General features: G+C 52.1%; 1 protein-coding gene across 13 annotated transcripts in view; it reads left to right on the top strand.

The window, feature by feature from the left end:
• MYT1L (myelin transcription factor 1 like) overlaps positions 1-23,257 on the top strand; it is a 418,649-nt gene that overhangs the window by 257,865 nt on the left and 137,527 nt on the right. For all 13 annotated transcript variants that reach the window (XM_032430012.1, XM_032430004.1, XM_032430005.1 and 10 more), the window contains one exon: positions 15,585-15,741. The gene's annotated coding sequence lies outside the window, so the exon portion shown is untranslated. The remainder of the gene's footprint in view (positions 1-15,584; positions 15,742-23,257) is intronic.

Below are 23,257 nucleotides of genomic sequence, written 5' to 3'. Positions count from 1 at the left end.
GCAAGTAGCAGACTTGCGATTTGTGGTTATGGAATAAAACGGTACATGGGTGAATGAGTGAAGGATAATAGGTAAGGATCAAATGCTTCATACACAAAATATACATCTGTGTACTTTAAAACATGCTAAATTGTACATTAGCCATTTGTTGTACCCGGCACTCTACTGGATTATAATTTGTTCTTGTGAACCATTGTCTTACAAGGAAAGAAGTGACAAACTCAAATTATGAAATATGCAGATAAACATGGGGAAATGTTAGCTAGAACAATTCAATCATGGTAAAGGTGCGTGTGTTTATTTTCGTATCATCTTAGACATAAAAATACGTATTTGGTCAATATATATTGACACACAAACAATTGACAAATGCCAACAATTTCCTAAATTACATGCAAACTCTTCAGTTACCAATTTTGAAGATAATGTTAGATTTCTTTTTAATGAAATGGGACCTGGATTATTGTATGCATACAAACATAATTCCAATTCAAATCATACGAAGCATGGAGAGGTAGTTCAGTGAAGCTATGACGTGTGTGTGTGTGTCCACGTGGGCATGTATGTGGATGGAGGCGTGTGTGGGTCAGTCAGTAATGTGATGTACTGGTCACTTGAGCCTGAAGTAGGAGTGACTGCCTTGTATAATTATATGTCAAGATGACTTACCTTTCTGTGTTTGGCATATTTAGAACAGAGTCCTTCACTCCGAAGCTTTGTCTTAAACTCTAGAATATTCGTTGGAAAGAACTGTAAGGAGCATCCATTCTAGTGTTCCATCTTACAGATAAGGAAACTGAGGCTCCTGGAGGCTTCTTCAAAAACCCGTTAATCACCCTCCTGTCAGGGAAGTGACCCCTCAACCTCTACTTTTCTGGCTCGACCGCCCCTCTTCCGTGCCCCTTGAACACGGGTTAGTGGACAGTTTGGTTCTGGTCTCTCCCATGGGACTGTGGGATCCGGGAAGGTATAAGGGCTTTGTCCTGAGTCCTCGTAGCTGGCCTGGGCCTGCCACTCATGGGGGATTCCCAGGAAAAACCATGGAACCAAAGAAGTTTTCCTTAACAAACTCAAGTTTAGTAACCATGTCTCCTAACAAAGTCTAATCTTTATGTGACGAGAGCAACTTACTCTTCTCACTATATACCAAATGTGTCTTGAATTAAAAAGCAGCTCTCTCAGGTGTAGAATGGGATGAAATCTGCCATTTCAGGGGTGCTGCCGGACCTTCCTTTTCTCCTGCTCTTCTCGCCTGCACAGATTTAGAGCCTCCCTTTCTATCTGCAGGCCCGATCTTCAGAATGATTTGACCTGTAAGGGGTCAATCCTGTAGAGTCGCTTCCATTCTGCCCCATGACTTTTCATCCTGCTGCTGAGGCATGAAGCCCACTGTCCTTACCGCACCCTGCTCCTCTCGGCCCAGAGCCTCTGCGGGGTCTCGGGCTCACTCACCCGACGGAGCCAACCAGTGCGCCAGGCTCACCGCTGTGCCGGACCTGGATGCTCACACTTAGGCTCTGAGAGGTAGCTCTGTGTTTACCCGATGAGTACGGCAAAACACAGACAAATCAGAAGCTCATTGGCTGGCATTGCAATACATTATTAGAAAACTATTTTCTTACATAACCTGGTATTATGATCCTAAATATGATAGAAATTCAGTTCTACAAGATGTTGAGATTGGCTGTGAGGAATCATCCAAGAAAAACCAATAATAGCACTATTATATTCTTTGGTTTTCACATTTGCTCTTAAGAACTAAAAGCAGTTCTAAATTAATTATCTTAGCTGCCGAGTATCCAGTCTTCTCTCTAGGAGCCTTCTGGGCATTGACACCATTTCTAATCCTGACCATGGTGTGCAGGGTTGGTCTTACCATCCCCATTTACCAGCTGAGGCAGGAAGTCTCAGAGATGTCACCTAACTGGGTCCCTATCACACAGCTACCAGAAAGAGGCTCTGGGTTGGTGAGTTTGAACCCTTTGCTGTTTTTGCCACCTTGAGCCAGCCTCCAGAGGGTGTTGGCTGGTTATTATTTTGTATTTTCTTGTATATTACATTATTTCTTCATTTGTACTTCTAATGTAGTAATATAATCAACTCAAATTTTAAAGCTCCTTTTTATTACATAATCTTAACGATGCTATCTTTCGAGTTGGCTTATTTCATAGAAGTCAAGTTAGTATGTCCTTCATATAAATATAGGAGTGTTTTGTTAGTTGTCATGTGCTTTCTGTACTTTGCACCAGCCACATTTCCCTTCAAGTGACCTTTTGGTCATTTACTCATCAAAATACAGAACCACCCGAACGGATGCATGAGTCCGGGTAAGCTTAAACCTCTTTTGGCTACAACAAAGGCCTGGTGTTATGAATTTCCAGTGTTGCTAAGCTGACTACCACACCTGCTTTAACTCTAGCTGGGGGCTAGCGGCACACGTGGCACGGCTCCGCCCGTCCGACCTCCCGAGTCTCCAGATGCAGCTGGACACCTGCCTGCCCGAGCGGGTGCTTTGCCTCGGGCTGAGGTGCACACCCATGGACCGTCTCGGACGGCCTTGCAGATTTAACTCCCATACCATCTCCTTCCACCCCCCACTTGCTGCTCCAGCCCCTTTCCTGGAGACAGTGAGGGTAGTTGCCGTACATGATAGTATAGACGTGCTGTGCTTCTCCATCTCCCTCTGGCTCTTTGTTCTCTCTGCTGGTCCTGACTTGACCACTCGTACTCAGTGAAAACCACTTCATGGTCCCAGAACGGAGGATGACTCTGCCACACCCAAGGTGACAGGGGACCTAATTCCCAAAAACCCACCTCTGTCAGCATTGAGGGGTTGACCAGCAGCAGAGCTAGGATGCCATTCAGGAACACTCTACCAGAAAGCAGCACGAGGGTGGCTGTGAGCAGGGGCGGTCAACAGCACGTCCTCCCCCGAGCAGCACCAGCGAGGCCCCAGGGGCCCCTACACCTCCTGGCCTCGGGGGCCAGGGGATGGCTGGCGTACTGATCAGCAGAGGCCCACCCATGGGCCAGGCACAGGGAGAAAACACTGACCTCCAGAACCAGCCCCGGGAAGCCACGAGCCCTGAGAAGCTGCTTCCTCACTAGGGCCCTGAGCTTTCCGGTGCGTGCTGGGGGTGTCCCAGTCGGGACCCCTCAGGCTTATCTAAGGAGCTCTCAGCCCCTCGCCTCCATCTGCTGCCCAGTCCCCAGCCTCATGCCGCGTTCTCGGAGCCCCCCCCCCCACCGCTCTAGGGCGGGCAGGCCCTCCAGACACCCACCAGACCCTCCTCAGACCCTTGTGGGGACAGCAGTGGAGACACGTGTGACCTAAGGCCACGCCCAGCAGAACCTCAGCAAACGTGTATTCAGACTGGCAGGGAACATGTCCAGTGGAACAGTGAGACCCAGGCCACAATCCGCTGCCGTGATGAAGCCAGCAATCGAACAGTAAGGCCCTGCCACAGAGCACCGCTCTTCGCTGCCAGTAAGCGTTTCCTAAAACCAGCGAGGGACAAATGAGGACGTGGGACGCGCGCTGGCTGGTGCTGCAAAGCCCTGTAAGACTTGGGCTCTCTCTGGTTTTCTGCTTCTTGCCGAGGCTCTGCCTGTCTTTATCCTCATCAGGCATGTAATTGATCGTTTTAGATTTTTGTTTTGCTTCGTATATCTTGTTCTGAATATTGGGTTTGAATATAATTGCCATAGGTCACACTACCTTTTTAAAAAATTTATTCAGTATGCAGGTTTGGGAGCTGAGGGTGACAGGAATGTTCCATGTAAATGTATGTAAATGTATGCTAATGCCCCCTGAAGCCCCTAGGTGAATGTGGAGGCTATCACATCCTCCCAGGTCAGGGCACCAGGGAGCCCGCCTTCCCTGCAAGGGCAGCTGGGGCATATTTACTTCCCTGTTGAAAACAACCTGATAGCTTTTCTCGAAAGAGCTCAAAATGCCTCCAGACTATTCCAGCTGACGAAGAAAATCACACTGGTGATCTTCCAAGTTATCTGTGTCTTTTTTATATAAAAACCAGTCTAGATGTTTCTTACATGTGCTGGTTTTTAAGTGAACACTGTTGTGCACTTTTTGGTGTGAAGCACTTTGCCAGGTAAACAAAAGGCAGCCTCTGGTCCCGGGATCTTGTGGTTTGGGAAGCAGGTGGATCCTCAGGTGGGGAGGATGATGTGTGACTCTGTCGGACCAAGGGAACCACGCCAGGATTCTGAGCATCCGCAACCTGAGCTGGGCTGTGCTCTGCGAAGCCCGGGGTTTCCAGAAGCACAGTGGCCAACTTGGGGAACAAGTGAGCACCATCCCGTGGGGACCCCTGCCCATCACCCCACTTCACCCAGGCTTCTGAGCTTCTGCCATCTATGGAAAGTGTCGGTTTCCATAGAAGATATTAGAAGTGAAAAATTCCCCTAGTGGAAAACCGCCGAGTTCCCAGGGCGGCTGCCGCCATGGGGGCCGCAGAGGCAGCCGCGGCCAAAGCCGGTGAGGGGGCCAGCGGCGCGGACACAGACCCGACTCAGCAGCGCTAGTGGGAGCAGGAAGCTGGGGGCCATGGCAAGCCGAAATGCAAGAGCTCCAATCTTGCACCAACTGAGATCTTGCAGGGGAAACGCAGAGCTAAGAGCGGTTTCTGCGAGGAGAGGGCACGAGGCTGACGGGGGTCACGGCCCGAAGTGGGGGTCACAGGTGGTCGGCTGGCAGGAAGAGCCTGAGTCTGAGGCATCACCTGGTGTCTCGGTGGGGAAAGGGGGCAGGTGCCTGAAGTTCGGGAGAAGAGCTGATAGAAAGACAGGCTTGGAGGTAAAACTTTATGTGTTGTTTAATTAGAGATACCAGTTAGATTATGCGGTGCGTGAGAACTGCCAAGGCTCAGGCAGGGAATCATGCCTGAATTTCGGGGCCCAGGGAGCAGCTTGAGAATCAGGAAGAGATGACACCAGCCGCGGGAGGAAGGGCTCGCAGGGGCGGCCAGAGGCCCAGGCACGCCGTCGCCGCTCGGAATCTGGAGGATGCTGGTCCTAAGAGCAGGGGCAGGAATTAGACACAATATGTTAATTTTTAGATTGTAGTCCGGATGAAAAACTTCAGAAATTATGTGAAATTGACATTTGCTTTGAGGGAAGTATTTCGAAATCAATGTAAAATATCTTCTCAGAAGAGAGTCCAAGTTTTCCAGATAGAAGGAAAGCAAGCTGGCAAGAACATCCTCACCCTGAATGTTCGTTTTCCTTGAGAAACTTTAAAATCAGGCAATTCCAAAAGTACAGAAGGCAGCCAATCCTATCTGATCCTATCACTGCTTTATATTTGTGTTCAAAGGAAGATCAGCCCTCAGGAAATGCATCCCATATTGATTTTAACGCTGTGGCTAAGAGTGCCTTACCTCGGGTCTGGACGCTTCTCTAGATGCGAGAAGAGATTGCTGGAGCTGGAGCCTCTGCCGAGAAGGAGGCACGTCCTCCCAGGGCGGCCTGCGCGGGCTCCGTCCCAGCCAGCTCCTCGGTACTCGCCGCGCCTGAGCCAGAGAACAAGGTGGCCCGGCGCCTGGTCCTCACCGGATCAGGGAGCTGGAAGGGCGGGGCTGGCCTCTGTGGGACCCTCCCTTCCACACCCTGAGGAGGCGAGCAGCCCCCTCGGCTTGCTGAACGGGTGAGACCCGGGGCAGACCGTCCACACAGGTTCTATCTAGACGGAGTCCAGCCGAGCCCGGACACTCCCAGCAGCATCCAGGCAGCCCTGGCTGAGTGAGACCCCCCTCTTTCTTTCCACGGTCGCTGTGTGCACAGCCGGGAAGTTCACGGACCTGGTCGGGAGGAGAGCTGAGCTTCCCTCTAAGCGTGGCAGCTGGTGTCCACAGCCTGGAGCCCCCAGAGCACCCAGCCCAGGCCACAGACAACTGCGGCCTCCTGCCCCGGGCCCGCAGGCTGCTCTCTCCTCCGCCGTCTCCTCTCCCAGCCCCGCGGCAAGCGCCTTGTCCCCCACCTTGGGCGTTGGGCTCACTTTCTGTTCTGCTAACCCGTGACCATGCTTGAATCCCGCGCTCGCGCCCTCTGTCCTTCCTTCAGATACTCAAGGGCTTACCACAGAGGCCCCACACCTGAGCACTGCCTGGTCTCTCTGCCTTGGGCTCCAACCTCCGCAGTCCTAATTCTCCTTCGGGTCGTGAGGGAGGCTTCGGCTGATGGGCAAGGAAGTATGAGAAAGAAAAGTATGAACAGTGATATTCCGAATATTCACCATCCATAGCTCACATCCCATTTTTCCACAGACAACTGGACAGTTTCTCGTCCCATCTGAAGAGAAAAGGGCAGTTTGACATTTGCCTAAAATGGCCCTCGGCCTGGGAGGCTGAACCCAGGTGGCTGGCCTCCCCTGCTGCGGGTGGCCATGACCGCTGACCTTGAGTGCCGTCCAAATGAAGAATCCCCAGAAGAGCCAACAGTGGCTTTGAAATGAGCTCCAGCAGGACAGCGAGAGGATGCCAGGCGGTGACGGCTCTCTGCCCTTCATCCCCGGCCTGGGTCAGGGAGCCCGTGAGAGTGGGCAGATTGGGGGGGTGGGGTGTGCGCTTGCTGGGGCCGCGGGGAGCCTTCCACAGCAGACACTCCCGGGCCCACGGTCTGCAGGATGGGAGCCCACGTTCAAGGTCAGGCTGTAGACGGGCTGATTCCTTCTGTGGCCATGATGGGGATTCTGCTCCAGCCTCTCTCCGGCCCCTGCGGTTTGCTGGTGACCTTTGGTGTCCTTGGGCTTGTAGATGCATCACTGGTCTCTTAGAAACAGTCACTAAGCATCCTCTGCACCTGTGCATCGTATCCAAGTTGCTCCTTTTTCTAAGAACACCAGTAATACTGGATTGAGGCCCACCCTGTTATGTACGGCCGCATCTGAACTATTGTATCTGCAATGACCCAATTTCCAGACAAGGTTACATTCTGAAGTCCCGGGGCTTAGGACTTCCACACATGAATTTTTGAGAGACACAATTCAACCCGTCAGAATTAGCTTTAGTGAAACACAACATTTCCAGGAATGTTGATAACACTCCTTTGATCGTGCAGGGCGCTAATCCAACAATGATCATGATTGTGGACACTGTTTCTTTTCTAAATGGTGGAGAAAATTGCCCAGTCCTGAGTCCTGTCGGGGAACCCTGGATGGGAAGGACTTTGGATGCACTAACCCCTGTGTATGTGTTGTTGTTCTCAGTGGCAGTAATCCTTTAAGATGAAACATCCCTGTCACTTCGGTCACACGTGGGTGGATGATCATCCTCTATCGCATTTAACCAATTTGGCCATGTCAAGCTTGCGGGCTGAAAAATGATATTTTTGGATGGATAAGTAAGGACGAAGGTTGACCTTATACATGAACATATTGTACATCATTCTGACCCCAGAGAAGTTCTAACAGATTCACGAGAGGAAAAGAGAGATTGAAATCTCTCTCGTATTCCGTCATCTCATACCTGGTCGAATTTGTGACTCTTTTTATTTAAAAACCATTCAAGATTACTGCTATGGAACTCTGAATCTGACAAAGAAAACTACTATCCCATAAAATAAAGGACATTTAAATTGATATGAGACGTTATTCAGCAGCTGGGAGCTTGGACTGTTCATCGGACCACACGGAGGCAGGTGCGCTCACTGGGCGGGACAGGTGCTCTTACCTATTTGGAGAGGAGAAGAATCCCATTCTGTCCCTGCACAAAGCCTCCCAGGACTTGGAGGGAATGTAGATGTGTGCTGAGGGCTCCCGTGGCAAGGTGAGGCCCTACGTGCCCAGTGTTCTGAGGTGGTTGTACTTCCCACGTACCGATCCAGGCCAACGTGCGTTGGTGAAGCCAGGGGTCTCCCGGGAGGGCTCACGTGCACACTCGGCCCCGGGGTTTGTGCCGCCTGGACCCGGAGCATCTCCGCATCTGAGACTCGCTGTAGAGGTCCTCCCTCTGCCCGGACATGGGGTCTCAGGCCTGGTGGGGCTCTGCGTACCTGCAGTGCAGGGCGTGTTTCCTTGTCCCCTCCAAGTGCCTCAGTCTCTGCAGGGTCCCAGGCAGTGAGCACCCCCGTGCCCTCACTCCTGCTCTCTGGTTTCCAGAGAACATATGTGACTGGGCTTGAGGGGCCTGTTTAAAAATTATTTGGATGACGTGCCCCCACTACTTAAAGCCCTTTGAAAACCTGCCGGTCTCAGAATAAAACCAAGAGCTCCTTCTGTGGCAGCAAGACCCCAGGACACTCTGCCCCCGGCCTGCGCGTGTCCCTTTACCAGAACCTCTGTGTCCTCCTGGGCCTGTGCGCTTGCTGCTTCCTTGGACTGGAAACGTCCTCACGGCTTCTCACTCAGCCATCTGTCTCCTCCTTCCTGGGAACCCGAGCATCCCCACATTGGAGGAGCTGGAGTCCCGGTCATCTGCGGGAGCCCCTCCGTGCTGCCCAGGTCCCGCGGCCACTTCCTTCTTCAGTGCTCACCCCTGGCTCCCGTTTGTCTGTCTTCCCTCGGCCTCTGTCTGTCCTGGTCCCCGCGTTAGGCCAGCAGAAGCAGGGCTGCACGCGGGGCTCTCTGCGGGAGGAATCTCTGTCTGGAAGGGCCGCTGCTCCGGGGCCGCTGTGGACCCTGGACCTGCACTCCCTGGGGTCAGGCCCCCACCGCACGACCGTCAAAAATCACCGCAAGTGGCTGGTGGCTCAGGAGAACTTAGGAGGAAATCCCGGAGTAAGTCCTTTTCCTTGGGGTAGGAAAGGCCCTCCTGGATGCGGCGTAAAGAGTCGAGGTTTTGCAAGACCAGAATGGGGAGGAGAGCCCCTCACATCCGGCACTCGGTTTGTAAGCAAAGCTGAAAGACGCGAGACAAACTGGGGAGGGGGTTCGCTGCATGTGCCACAGGAAGAGGACAAGTAACCAGGGCCCACACGGACCACGGAATCCAGGAGGCAAAGGATACGATCGGTGAATCAGAGGAGAGAGAACGCAGCGAGTTCAGACGCAGGGACTGTGAGACACAAATGTCCCCTCGAAGGAGGTTTGATGAAAGCAGACGCTGCTGTAAGTGTTGGGAAAACACGCACAGTCACACGTTCACCGACTGAACTTGGTGAGGCCACCTCGAAGGGCAACTGGTATCTGCTAACATTTCAAATGTTGGGAAATACAAGTGTGTGCGTGAAGAGACACACAAGAATGTGTATCGGGGCATGTTTGCGCCCTGGAAAGGATTTACATCAAGTTCTGTAAGTTACATACAGCCCTGTTGTGCAATGATAGCCAATTACAAAACCTGAGCCTCGGCTCACTGCATGCACATGGAAATGCTTCCAACTTCAACTGAACAAAAACAGTTTGTAGAAGCATAAGTAAAATATAATAGCACTTATGCTTGAAAATGAAGTAACTCTGTCCTTACACGTCGGGCAGAGCTGACGGCGCTCGGCGGACGGCGTGCGTGCTTACGTGTGCACGCGCTCCGCTGGGCGTCCCGGCAACAGCACACACAAAGCAGACCGGTAACCGCGCTTGCCTCCGAGAAGGGAAGGGACAGGGCTCCAGTCCGCAGGTGCTGGGTGTGACCGGGACGCCTGAACCTTTGCACTGAAAATGGATCCGCGTCTCATTTTACAGCAGCGGACGGGGTCCGGGACCCCGGGCTTGGAGACCAAACCTGTTCTCTGGTCTGCATTCCTTGACCTTGCCTAAGTTCCCCAAGTTAGTTCCTTTGTGTGAGAAATGTAGATAATGAGGTCAGCATCTGACACTGGGTTAGTTAGTTGCTGTTTCTAACCCGTGCTTTGCACCTGTCTAACCTACAGATCAGCTGCTCCGCCCAGGGCTATAGCCACCAGCCCTGAGCCAGTGTGGACGTGTTGAAAGCAGGCCCACCCAGGTGGCGTCCTCTGTCTGGAACTCAGACTTCTCCCTTGCAAAACGCAGTGCAGACGGCCTGGAGATCCCACAGCTCCTCCCTTCCCGTGTTCAAACCTCAGGCTCCCCGCGGGCCTGGCGTGTGAACTCTGTGAGTCAAAGGGCAGGTGAACAGGAGAGGCCACTTACCAAGGCCAGCCGGGCTCCGGAAGGTTCCCTGCTGTGGCCTCACTCTACTAATTCAGGGTTCGAAGGACAAATAATGGCTCGTTAGCTTCACGTTGCTGTACAACACGCACGGTGTAATAAGAGGCGTAGGGCAGAAAAGTGTGGCTCGGGTGAGCTGCTCCGTAGACCCACTGTGACCCAGGGCTTAGGGCTTTTCTTGTACGCAAAATCAAAACTGGCCAGAGTCTTTCTGCCCCATATTGAAGTGTGACATCCCCCTCGTTCCAGCCCAGCGGTGACCACACGACTGGGGACTCGTTTCAGTGTAACTCATGCCTCCTGCCAAAATTCATTCCTCATCAACGGGGAATTGGATAGAACAAAGCACAAATCTCCAAAATCATCATTAGTATTTTTAAAGGGAGTCAGCCTGGTTAATAAGAAGTCTCCTTTGGTCCTCAGAATTTAGTGTTTAGGAATACGCATTTAATATCTGGAGGCCATGTCGAGAATAACGGCATTGTCCTCACCGCTAATAGGTTAAGAGTGCGGAGTGATGGTAGAGAAAGTTGGAGCTAAAACGTACATATTCCAAAGTCCTGGCCCCACTATCACAGGTATATTGACATTTGGGTTTCTTTCTTGCCTGTATTTGTCCGTGTGTGTTGCGGTTTTTGGCTGTTAGCATATTATACTTAAAATTTTGCAACCCAACATTTGTTTCCAAAGTGCATGACAAGCACGTGAAACACCGCCATGCAGTCTTCCTAGCGACCGTGTCACTGGGGGAGGAAGGCTCCCACTCCGTCCCGTCAACGCCCCCACCCACCAAGGGGCAGGAGGTAGGATCCCTGCGCTAGAGAGGGAGTGGGGACTCAGAGCGCTTGGTCATCTGAGCAGGGGACTGGCTGGAAGCTGACCAGGCCAGGACTCAGCTCTGCTGGTAAAAGTCACCGGCCTTCACCTTCACACCAGGAAGTGGCCACACCGTAGGTCATGTCGCCTCGGCCGCCATGGGCTATGTAGGTGGTTTTCCGTCTTCCCCTCTCCGAGCTCAGGAGGCGGCGAGTGAGCGGCCGAGAGAGGCCGGGCTGTGCCAGGGCCCTCCCTGTGCTGCGGGAAGGTGGGGGCAGGCCCCCTACGGGCGCTCCGGCCAGCCCCCCGAGTCCCCAGAGCCTACGGGCAAAACAGCAGCTCTCTCCCTTCACGTCCCTGTGGAGCCCCCAGGTGACCCAGCCTCTGCCCCCGCTGCTCCCAGCGACGGCGGCACAGCTCTTACTGGTCCTTTGGACTCAATTATCAGCAAGGTTTTCCTCGCACCTCCTTTAAACTGTACTTTAAGCAGATAGATGCTTTTTAATTGCCATCGGTGTAGTGAACTCCACACTGAGAAAATGAGGGTCTGCTTTAATTAGCTGTAACCTGGCTGATCTAGGTCAGAAGGCTGCGGCTGGGACTGGCCAGACACGGAGTCAGACGCAGGGAAGCCCGGGACGGTTGGTCCTACGTGGCTTCGTGTCTTCGTGTCGGGTAAATAAACACAGCTGTGTGCGAACACAGACCTGGATCCGTGTGTGTGCATGCGGACATGCAGCCATGCGTACGTGTGTGGTTTCTACGTTAGGACCTTGCTTTTCTTCCACAGCAGGCCAGCTTCTTTCCTTGATCATAAATATTATTTTTTCTTTGATTATCTTTTAAATTCTGCCTCCACCTGTGTTTCCCTGATTCCCCTGGAAGCTGCCTCACCCACCGGCAGCTGAGGAGAGCGGACCCAGAGGAGCACAGGATTCCCGTGTGTTTCTAGAGAGGATTGCCCGTGGAGGGAGAGCTGTAGGAACTCCAGAGTCAGAGTCCCTGTGCGCCTCCCCTGAGGCCCTGGCGGAGCCTGTGCTGGGCTGGAAGGGCCGGAGCAGGCGCTTCCCCTCCCACATCCAAGCTGCTTTCCCCTCACCTGCCCTACCCTGCAAGTTACCCTGTGACTGTTGAGCATCCCACCCAGTAGGTCTTTCGGTCCTTCGCTTTGCTGAGCCCCACCCAAGTTACAAGCAGGAATGCCAGAGAGCTCCTCCCTCCTCTCTCTGTTCCTCCCTCACTCCTCCCTCTTCCCTTGCCCCCTCCCTCCCTCCCTCCGTCCCTCCTCCCTCTCTCTCTTTCCCTCCCTCCTCCCCTTCCTCCTTCACCCATACCAGGTTCAATCAAATACTAACAGAGTGCTCCTTATATACCATGGTGTGTGAGAGATTAGCGACACAATGGTGAGACAGTCTCTAAAACAAGGACAAATAAGCACCAAAGTAAATATAAATGTATAACTGATAAAAGCTAATCTTGGCATATAAAATAGTATTCTTGAAATTGCAATTGAAAAACCCAAAGATAAGTTTGAAGAAATCTCCCAGAAGATACAGAAAACAGAAAAAGAGATGAAAAAAGATACAAAAGTGAAGATGGATGGAGGGTGAATGTAGACAAGACAAACGCATTTGGGAGAGATCCTCCCCTCCCCCACCAAAAAAACAGCAAAGAAATAAAGAGGGAGAAATTAACAAGGAGGGAAGAAAGTTCTTGGGGTCAGCAGGCTTCGGGCTGTGTGGACGCTCTGAGCACTGACGCAGTCCCTGTGAGCCTCTGGGGGGGGGGCGCTGTGTTGGTCTCCGTGCCTCCGTGGTCTCCGGGACATGACCTGCCTTGAAAGGACAAGCCCAACAGTGAAGGGCATTTCCCAAGGGAGCCTCGCAGGGGCTGAGCATCAACAGACTAGGGGCACAATCCAGGCAGGGACGGTCCCTGCTGTCCCCAGGCCTCCTGGACGGGCAGGTGGCACCGTGTGGCCCCACAGTGAATGCTGAACACCTGGGTCCGTGCATCTTTCCTTTCTAGCCCTCCATTCAGGCACTGGGAATGTAAATTTTTCTAAAGCAAATAAACAGAAATAAATTATGTCTGAGACCTTGATTTCCTAAAATAAATTTCCTAGAGGGAATTTCTGCCACTAACTGAATGTTTAAAAAAAAAAAAAAAGCCAGGTTCTAAGACGAGGGAGGGACTCTGGTGCCAAATCCTGGCTGCCGGCCGTCCCCGTCCCAGCCACTCCCTGTCCTGGGCACGGAGGGAGCTCTGGGCCCCTGCAGTGAATTCTGTCCTGAGTGCAGGAAGCCGCCTCCTGGCTGGATCACAGGAAGATGCAGGGTTCCTGCAGACGATCACTCCATCCCAGTACCGCTCCTGTTCGTTCTCCCATTTGTTCTTTTAAAGGGCAGTGTCTAATGTGGTTTCATTGTGAACAAAACACAAAACCCACAGAAGAAGATGCTTCCGGCTTATGTGACAGGGGCAGTAAATAGGAATCTCATATTCAGTTTAATTGATGCTAAGAACATGAGTTGAACCATAATTAAGAGTGCTTATCGTTCATTAATATATAATTTAATTGTCGAATTTTTAAATATTATGAGCTATTTATATGTGTATTTCTTGATAATAATACTAACATTCAGTTGAATATTAGCTGTTTGCAAAATGCTTCTTTTATAACTATAATTTAATAAAAGAATTTATTTTAAAAAGGCAAACATTTGCCTATGTTACAGTATTAAAGCTGAACATGTCAGTGCATTGTTTTAATTTTTGTTTTAGTAGATTATGTTGTGCTTTTCTCAATTATTGAGGTTCCTCTTTTTATTTATTTTTTTAGTACATTTAATTATGGCCATGTGGTTTCTATTTTACCCAACACACTGGGTTTTTTTCTTTATACCCAAAATAAATTATTTTTTCGCATATTTAAGATGTGACTACGTTGATCTTAACTTATCTCTATTGTTTCTTTCACTTTTCTTTGGATTTGTGTAGGAACATCTTACCCACCTTGCTTTATACGGACTCACTCGAGTCCAGCAGAACACCGAAAAGCACACCCTCAGTAAATGTTGGTTGAATTAATGAAAGGCACTCATATTAGGGAGGCAGAATTCTCTGCATCTAGCTCTGTTGCTCTTCACAACATCATGGTCATAAATGAGAAACTGAAACTCAGAAATACTATGCAGGTATATAGGTAAGTGTGATGATAAATGTGGTGATAGGAATGTATGAACGTACTACTGTTCAAGGCCCGTGCACTGGATCCCTTCTGTGTATTATCTATTTTAGAGACTGAAAAATTCTAGACAACAGCGAACTCAGGTCATGAGGTGATAAATGAAGATGATTTAGCAACCCAAGTCAGCCTGGTTTCAGATCTTTTAACCATTAAACATTTGACTGGTTGGTTGAGTCTCTTGTATAACCTAATCCAGTCACTTAGAATTCCCCGCACATGTCAGTGGGAGTGTGGGTCTTTCTTGTTTCTAGTTTTCCTTCATTCCTTCCCTCCCTCCCTCCTTCCTTTCTTCCCTTCCCCTTCCTCCCTCCCTTCCTTCCTTCCTTCCTTCCTTTCTTCCTTCCCTCCTTCCTTCCCTCCCTCCTTCTATCCCTCCTTCCTTCCTTCCGTTCCCCTCCCTTCCTTCCTTCCTCCCTTCCCCTTCCTTCCTCCCTTCCCCTTCCTTCCTTCCTTCCTTCCTTCCTCCCCCCATTCCTTTTTTCTTTTCTTTTGTCATTTCAATCAACAAACCCATACTGAGCAGCCGCTGGGTGAAGGCAGCTAAGATACCGAAGCAGGTGGAATTGTCCCTGCTCCCGAATGACGTGCATTCCGGGGGCTTGCGCCGTAAGACCGACGGTGAGCTCATAGTAAAGTTTCAGGGAAATTATTAAACCCCAAGGAGGAGGTAGGAGAAGTTCTCTTGTTTTAAGTGGCAAAGTTGATAAAGACAACGTCTTTCTCTTTCTGGGAATTGATGATTTTCAATCTTCTGTGGTCTGTATCGTGTTCTTGGCAAGACACACGTGTTCAAACACTTACTCACTGCCTGTGTGGGTGAAGCCATTCCTTGGGAAGATGATGTCCGCCCAGAAAGGATTTGCAGCTCAGTCCCCCCAGGTCAGCCGAGCAGACAGGGCCGGCTGGTTCCCAGATGACAGGAAGGCATTGTGGAGTTCTGAGGAAGATGGCCCCAATGACCCCCTTGGTTTCTTATTTAACTCAACTACCCAGTTGTCTGCTGTTCAAACAAAGCAAGTTGATATAATAGTTTCTTGCCAGAAGTGCTGTGTGGCTGTCTGTTGAGCTGGTTAACTGAATTGTTAGTGTTACCTTGTTATCTTGCAAGGGCGCTGGAGGGATTCTGGACCAGAGAACAGGAGTTCTAGAACCTTCTCAGGTCCAGCAGACGGTCTCAGACTGCAGAGCCCATGCCACAGACAGGGCTGGCCCCTGACTGCACCACCTGAGCAAGTCCCTGGGGAGACCCTTTGTCGGAGCCAAAGCAGAGGCCCCAGGTCCTCGAGAACGCTTCCCAGGGGAGCCCTTGTCCGTGGATGGGACAGATGCTACTTGGTTCCCGGTGGCCACCCAAGGGTCCCTGTCCACTGCTGCAACCTCTCCTCACGTGCTGGTGAAATCATAGGCGCTCTAAGCTGTGTTCATGTTTTGCAGATGGAGAAATGGAGGCACAGGGAAATTAAGTGACTTCGCCTCAGTCCCAAGCTGGGGAGAACCAGGAAGAGAACGTAGAGGGACCCTGACTCCGGGCCCGTGTCCTGCCCACGGAGCCACGCTGCCTCCCTTCCTAGGAGAGAAGACGTCCCACAAGGTACAGCATGGCCCCTTCACCCTGGTGGCACGTGCTCCACGTGGGGCGGGACAGCCCTGTCTACACCATGTGAATTCGTCCTGGTGGCATGTGGTCCACACCGGGTGGGACAGCCCTGTCCACACCGTGTAAATTCACCCTGGTGGTACATAGTCCACACAGGGCAGGACAGCCCCATCCACATGGTGTGAATTTGCCCTGATGGCATGTAGTCCACACCATGTGGGACAGACCCGTCCACACCATGTGAATTCACCCTGGTGGCACGTGGTCCTCATGGGGCGGGACAGCCCTGTCTACACCATGTGAATTCGTCCTGGTGGCATGTGGTCCACACCAGGTGGGACAGCCCTGTCCACACCGTGTGAATTCATCCTGGTGGTACATAGTCCACACAGGGCAGGACAACCCCTTCCACATGGTGTGAATTTGCCCTGATGGCATGTAGTCCACACCAGGTGGGACAGACCCGTGCACACCATGTGAATTCACCCTGGTGGCACGTGGTCCACACCGGGCGGGACAGCCCCGTCCACACAGTGTGCACTGCTGACTGGGGTTAGACGTGGCCTAGACCACCACTGTCAGTAAAACCTCCTCCTCCCAGGACGGGAGCTCTCACCCCTCCTCAACCCCCTGCTTTCCCTCACCCGCCGTCTTCCCTGCGTGCAGCCTCAGAGTGGGTCTGTTTGCTCCTCCTAATGCCCCATCCGCCTGCCCTCTCCTGCCCGCTCCCTCTCCCCCTCTGAGGGGCAGACCCACCCCATCCTGGGCTTGACCAAAGAGAGACACTCTCTTTACTCCCAGAAGCTCTTACCTCGTGTCCGTCCTTCTGGGGCCTCCCCTCCCTCGCTGCCCATCCACTGGCGTCTGTGGAAAGCATACTGCTGTCCCAGCTCCCCCAAACTCCTCTCTCAGATCCCACATGGACCTCATGAGCACCAACTCCAGATGTGTTGGGGCGGAGGGGTGTCCAGCACCAAGCAGGCCCACATCCCAGCATCCACGGGTGGAACTTCCGTGGATGGACGGAGCAAGGCGGTGTTGCCCACGTTCGACCGCCCCGAGGGGGGTCGAGATCGGGACCAATGAACTGCACTCAGAGCTTCCCCCAAAACCCTGTGGTCACAACTCTGTGTGCCTTCCTCCCCCACACACCCCTTCTAGAACTTTCTCTCTTGCTTTCTGTCACATGCTGTTTCTTTAGGTCCGCTTCCCATCACTTGGATAGTCCCATCATCTTCTGTCGCCGTGTGGTATCCCACACCTGCCCTCTGAGAGCCCTGTCTCATCGGATGGCAGAGTTCTCCCCTTGAGGAGGAACCCTGAACTGCACACAGGCATCGGACAGTGACAGCCTAGTGAGGGCAAAATGAGTGTCCACACGGCTGAGGTCACAATTCAGCGGGGGCCGGCACGCCCCCACATGTGCAGAGCCATTCTCCTGGGCTGTTACGAGCTTGCACGCCCACCTGGGCCCCAGTGGGGACACTGTCCTGTGTGTATCCTTTCTAGCAAACTGAGGCTCAAGGGGCAAAGAGACACAATAAATGGAAAAAGCTACACTTCATGCTTAAGATTCCAAACCCGAACCCTTCTCCCTAAAATTCATGAACATTTCCCATTGAGCAATTTCTGAAACATTTTAATTTCTGAACATTTCCTGTGGAATTGTGTGGTTCATCTCCCCCTGGACACGGACACACCTCCCACGTAGCTTCCCTAATTCTTCTTTATTCTTTTAGCTTTGTTCTCTCCTTAAAAAAACAAGTAAAATGAAATCTTTTTTAGAAAACTTGGATTTTAAAAGTACAAACTTCCAGTTATACAATAAATAAGTCACAGGGATGAGAAGTAGAGCATAGGGAGTATCGTCGAAAGGACAGAAACTTCAGGTGGGGGCAGATGGTGACTGCTCACCATGCGAGCCTTTCATAACGTGTGTGGATGTCCGGTCACTGTGTTCTGCACCCGAAATGGTTTTCCATGTCGAGTGTACTTCAACTTAAAAAGAAAAACAGGCTTAGAAAGTTATAAACTAGAAAACCACTAGGATAATTTGAAATACTTATACAATGGACCCTTCTATTAATATTTCTCTAGGTCAAAACATATTTGAATCTTTGAATTTTATTTTTTGTAACACTTTATCAAAATTTAGGTTGGGGGAATGCTGAATATAAGTCAAATACAGTCTCAGAGTGAACATAGATCTGCTTATGAATATAGGACATTAATTACTGCTTATTAAAAGCTGTTCTTTGGTCACATGTGTGGGGCTTTATATCTGCCTAAAGGATGGGTGTGGTCTCTCATTGCGTGGCCGCCTCAGGGGGGCGTGGGGCGAGCAGCTGTTTACTAGAGCAGGGGGCCATGCTTGTTGGCTGGCTCACACACACGGCACGAGCATGTGGAGCAGACCCCCACGTGAGCCCCCACACTCCAGCCTGGAGGAGGACGGGCTGCCGGCGTGGGGACCCGACCGTACCCCGAGAGGGCCCAGGAGGGCCGGGGCCGCTGGCATGAGGGCAGCGAGCACCCGGAAACCACAACCACATGCTAGAGCCCAGCAGCTCTTTCCAAGTGACCAGTTGGGTCACCTACATTTTTTTACATATATGGGGGAAATACCACCAGCAAAGGGAAAAACAGGTGAAAGAAAATACCCCCACCAAATAAGATGGGCACCGAGATTCATACCTCAAATGTACAAGGAGCTATTGCAAATCCATGGGAACATTTTAAAACTAGGCAAAGGGTGAGCATCAGGATTTCCCAGGAGAGAGAAAGCAAGAGGCCACGTGTGGGAAGGCGCTGAACCTTATCTGCGGTCAGGGAAGGAGAACGTGAGCGATGATGGTACATTATGTCACTCGGCAAAAATGAGGCTCCTGTGGTCCATTGTCGATCAGCACTTAGAAAAATAGGGATAATCACACATCACTAAAAAGTGCATGGATTTGTACATCGTCCAGAAAAACTGAAACTATCCTCTAAAAAAACTATATTATGGAAATATGCGCCAAGATGTGTGTGATATTTATTGCACTTCTTTTTATAGCAGAATAAAACAATTAAATGAAATAAAACAACCTAAATACCCATTAGTCAGGGAACTTACAGGGATGGCTGGATAAATTTTAGGACACACATTCTGGGAAATACGATGCATCCGTCTGAAAAATGAGTTGAGCCCTCGGCCTCGCCTGGAGGGTTACACACCTGTGACTTTTCCTAAGGGAAAGCAGCAGCTTACAGAAGTTTGTGTAGCACGGAGTCCGCGTCTGTAAACAGTCGGCATACAAAGGGGGCCTGCTCTGTGTGTTCGTGGTGCTTGAGGAGCAGAGGGAGCGCGGCTCTGGGCGCGGCGTCGGCTCTGTGTTGCTCGGCCCCCCACCGCACAGCTGATGCATCCCTGGGTTTCTGCTTCTGATTTCTGATCCAGTAAAGTAGGAGAAACACAGGAAAAAGAGGCAGACACCGTTGCTTACCGACGCGAGGGAGGGGGTCAACAGGTAAGGCTCCTGGGCTCTCCAGCCGGCGAGTCCACGAAGGAAATGGGATGATGGCGTCACAGCGGACGACGGGACGGAGAGGGTCCGGCATTACGGGATCATCCCCGTGACTCAGCCCAAATAGCCAGAGTTTGAACTCGAGCTGCACGCAGGTGGTAGAAAGGCGTGGCCATGAAAACCAGAACGTGAGGAATGATTTGACAGAGGAACGGAGAAAAGACAAAAGTCAAATGTGATTTTAAGGTTTTCGACCGAAGGAATGATCACTTCATTTATTCAGTAAATCACAGCGGGGACCGACACTGGGACAAGGTCCCTCCTCTCCAGGGCTTGCCAAACAATGAGGAAGACGTTGTACCGTCAGGCGGACCGGCCAGCATGCTCGGCTGACCGGACGGCGCTGGCCCCTCACGCAAACACTCTTCAGTTTTCCCAGAACGCTGGCAAAGCCATTTTCTCCTTCGATCTCCCAGCGTCCCCAGGACCCACGTGGGTGCTATGACCCACACACTTATAATTTAGGGACTGGGGATGTGCCGGGTTAGCTCGCGTCCAAGGTCGTGTAGCTGCAGAGACGAAGGAAGACTCCGGCGCAGGGCGGTCAGCGCCGGGCCCAAGCCTGCCCACAGCTCTGCGCGGCCTTCCCAAGTCCACACGGTAGCATTTGCATTTTGGCACTTGGTGTTACAAGTTCTTATCTGTGTGTCTGTCTTCTCAGCGATTTGCCAATTAAGGGTCTTTTATTTACAAGAAACGGCCCGTATGTAGAGGAGCCAGGGGCTAAAGATCTTGGTTGCAGAAACCACCGGCCAGTCTGTAAGTAATCCGTGAGTCTGTAAGCAGCCGCCGTGCAGGAGTGAGGGGCGCCGCCTGGGTGTCGCAAGGAGGGCGCTCGCCTTGTCCACGCCCCGCAGCAGAGACGGGACGGGAGGGGACAGGACCGGAGGGGCTGCGCGCCGCCCGGCGGGAAGCTGAGGGGGCAGGCGCCCCATGGGCTGAGAGTGACGGTTTTATTTCAGATCGTTCTTGTCTGAAAAAGCACCAACTACAAGTCACTAAAATGACCCTCCACCTATCTTTTTGGAAAATGCATTCCCTAGTTGACATTTGTGAACAGCCCCTTCCTCTGTAGGAATCTTCCCTTCTAGAAAGTGTCCCACTTTTTTTTTACTCCTTTTCTTTGTGTAGAACTTCTTTCCGTATTTCCAAGAAAGTTTGCCCAGCGTCCACCTGACTTTTCAGAGAACTGTGATATCTTTGTTTAGCACAACGTGGCCAGTGGTTATCAAGCAACCGTTCTGGGCCAGGTGCTGTGCATGGGGCGCAGGAACGCGAGGACCGATGTTGCTCGTTCATGCCCCAGACCACCCGCGCTGGCCTTATGGGCCGGGTCTCCCCTGCCTGCCCTCCTGGAGCCCTAGGAGCCCCAGAGAGCCAGCCTGGTGTGGGATGAGCCATTTCCCGGCTTCTCGTTCTCCTGCGTGTCCAGGAAATTAGAGAAGTCTCAAGCCCTGTTGAAAACGGTTAGCTGGATTGAGGGAGATCAAGAGTCCCAGGTGCACGCGCGGCACGCACACACACACACACACACACATTTTAGGTTTTGTAAATATGACTGGGCCCTGGGAGTCGTTATGGAGTCTCTCCTCCGGAGCTGTGCATGTTTGCACTGGTTCTGATACTCAGAGGCCACGAAAGTGTTGGTGTTAGGAAAGGTGATTGCAAACACAGAGAGCACAACACCCACCCTGCATCACAAATGACATGTGTGCCCAGAACCTGGATATTGTGAGCATCTCTGCTCTCCACGCCTTTGGGAAACAGAGGAAGGAAGCCTTTCTCATGCACCAGGTGCCGTGCACAGTTCTCCCATGGAATCACATTACTGGAGCCTCTCGGCTGCCCAGGGAGATACGGAGGAACTTCACAGAGGAGAGAACTGTGATCCACAGACGTGACTCTGCCCAGCCTCTCACAGTTAGTAAACGTGGAGCCGGCCGTCACACCGCCAGCCCCCTACCTCTGAGACGCATGCCCACAGAGGCGATCGGGCACACAGAGGGCCCCGACGTGGCCAGCCCTCCCCTCTGGGCAGTCGGCAGGCTCCGGGGACCGCGCCGTCTACAGCGGGAGAAGCACACCCCCAGACGTCCAGAAGGCCCTCGTGCCGTGTGTGCCCTCCCGACCCCCCTACCCGGGACAGGCCCCGCCGTGGGCCGGCACTAGGGGGACCAGGCGGTGCCCGTGTCTGGAGGGGAGGACAGAAGCCGAAACCAGCATGCTAAGACAGGCTGTGATTCCTTTGAAGGCCACTGCAAAGTCTCTGCATACTTGTTTGCAGTAACTTGCAGGGACAACAAGGGGAAATTAAGGAAAAAATGACTCCAAGAAGAGGGATGGATGGAAAATTGAATTATTAAACATGGAGTAAAAGTTCCTGAGCCGGGGACACAGCCAGCTGCTGGAGAAGTTGGAGAACACACAGCCACAGGCCCCCAATCACTGCCACGGAAGCCTCTGTCCACGGCCCGGTCTTGAGAGCCAGGACGGGAAGGGCGCTCTGTGGACTTCCATGAGATCCTACCATGTCCATGACTCTCCCAGGCCGCGGGACTTAGATGCTCCTTGCTTTCCTCAGACTCGGGTATCCCTGAGGGCAGAGAGTGCTGGGCAGGAGCAGGAGAGCTGGACGGCACATGCACGGGGCACACAGCCCACCCAGCCGAGCACAGCGGAGCTACTGCCACAGATAGAAACAGCACATGCCCGATGGTGGGCCGTGCCATAGCAGGGGACGGGCTGGAAGAGGAGATCAGGCCGTGGCGGCTGCCACGTGGGAACACCGCCTCTCTAGCCAGCTGTGCAGTGTTTCCAGATCCTCCTATTTTTCCAGAAAAATCAGAAATCCAAATTTGGATATAAAGTTTCCAGATTTTTGGGTATTAGCTCGATGTGTTGAGCACTGAGAGCCTAGCAGAACAGTTCTGGGGCCGGATACTGACTCTCACTCAGGCCATGAGACTTGCGCCCCCCGCCCTAAAATCTGACTCTTGGCGTTTTCCTTCCAGAACTTGCTGGCAGGACAAAGTGATGCAGCAATAATCAGAAACACACTCAAATTCCGCAAATCCGATCTTCAATGCAGATGCCGGTTTCTATTCTTAGTCTTTCATTTGGGGCCAAAAAAGCAATAGTTATCTTACCAAAAAATAGTTTAGTATTTGAAGGGCACCTGATTTGGCATTTCAACTAAAATTCTGGAAACAGGCACCCTCCCTGCTCGGCTGTTCCTCACGTGAAAGGGAAGACCACACTGGGGCTGTAAACACAACAGTGAAATATGAAATAAGCTTCGGCTCTGGGTGGTTAGCTCGGAGTGTGAGCTCACAGAGCTGGGCAGCGGCCCCCACTCTCCCTGGGGCACCCCACGCCGGCGGCCCACAAGCTGAGATGCACTCCGCCCAGAAGGTTCCCTCTGCCCGCCCTGCCGCTCGGCCCCCAGAACCACCGCTCGGGGCTGTGGGGCCTCACCACCGTGGTGATAGAGAATATAAACTGGAAAACAGATTTTTATGGATATAAAACTGCCAGGTCACCCAAATATGAGTGAAATCAAACAGGAGTTATTTTGTTAAAAGCCACTGCCTTTACCTTCCTGGAGTCACCTTGAAGCCTTTGAAATTTGGGTTTGTTTCAAATGCTCTACTAGGCCCTGAGCCCCCACATGGTTGTGAGGAAGCATCCTGGGGCCAAGGACACCTGGGGCTCCTGACAAACCGACTCCCCACCCTCGGAGGTTGTAAAAGTCTTCCCAGAGCTTTCCGCTTCCTGCCGACAAGAAGTCCAGTGAGCGCATGCAACCTCACAGGCCGTGGCCACCACCCCCGTGTGCAGTCCAGTGGCCGTGGCACCATTCCCGAGTGCAGTCCAGTGAGCGTGCACACAGGCCTCCCGTGGCCGTGGCACCACCCCCGTGTGCAGTCCAATGAGTGTGCACACAG

The sequence above is a fragment of the Phoca vitulina genome, unplaced genomic scaffold, assembly GCF_004348235.1.
Source record: "Phoca vitulina isolate PV1807 unplaced genomic scaffold, GSC_HSeal_1.0 scaffold42, whole genome shotgun sequence".
In the NCBI taxonomy this organism is placed as follows: Eukaryota; Metazoa; Chordata; class Mammalia; order Carnivora; family Phocidae; genus Phoca; species Phoca vitulina.
This window is presented reverse-complemented; position numbering and strand designations above follow the sequence as displayed.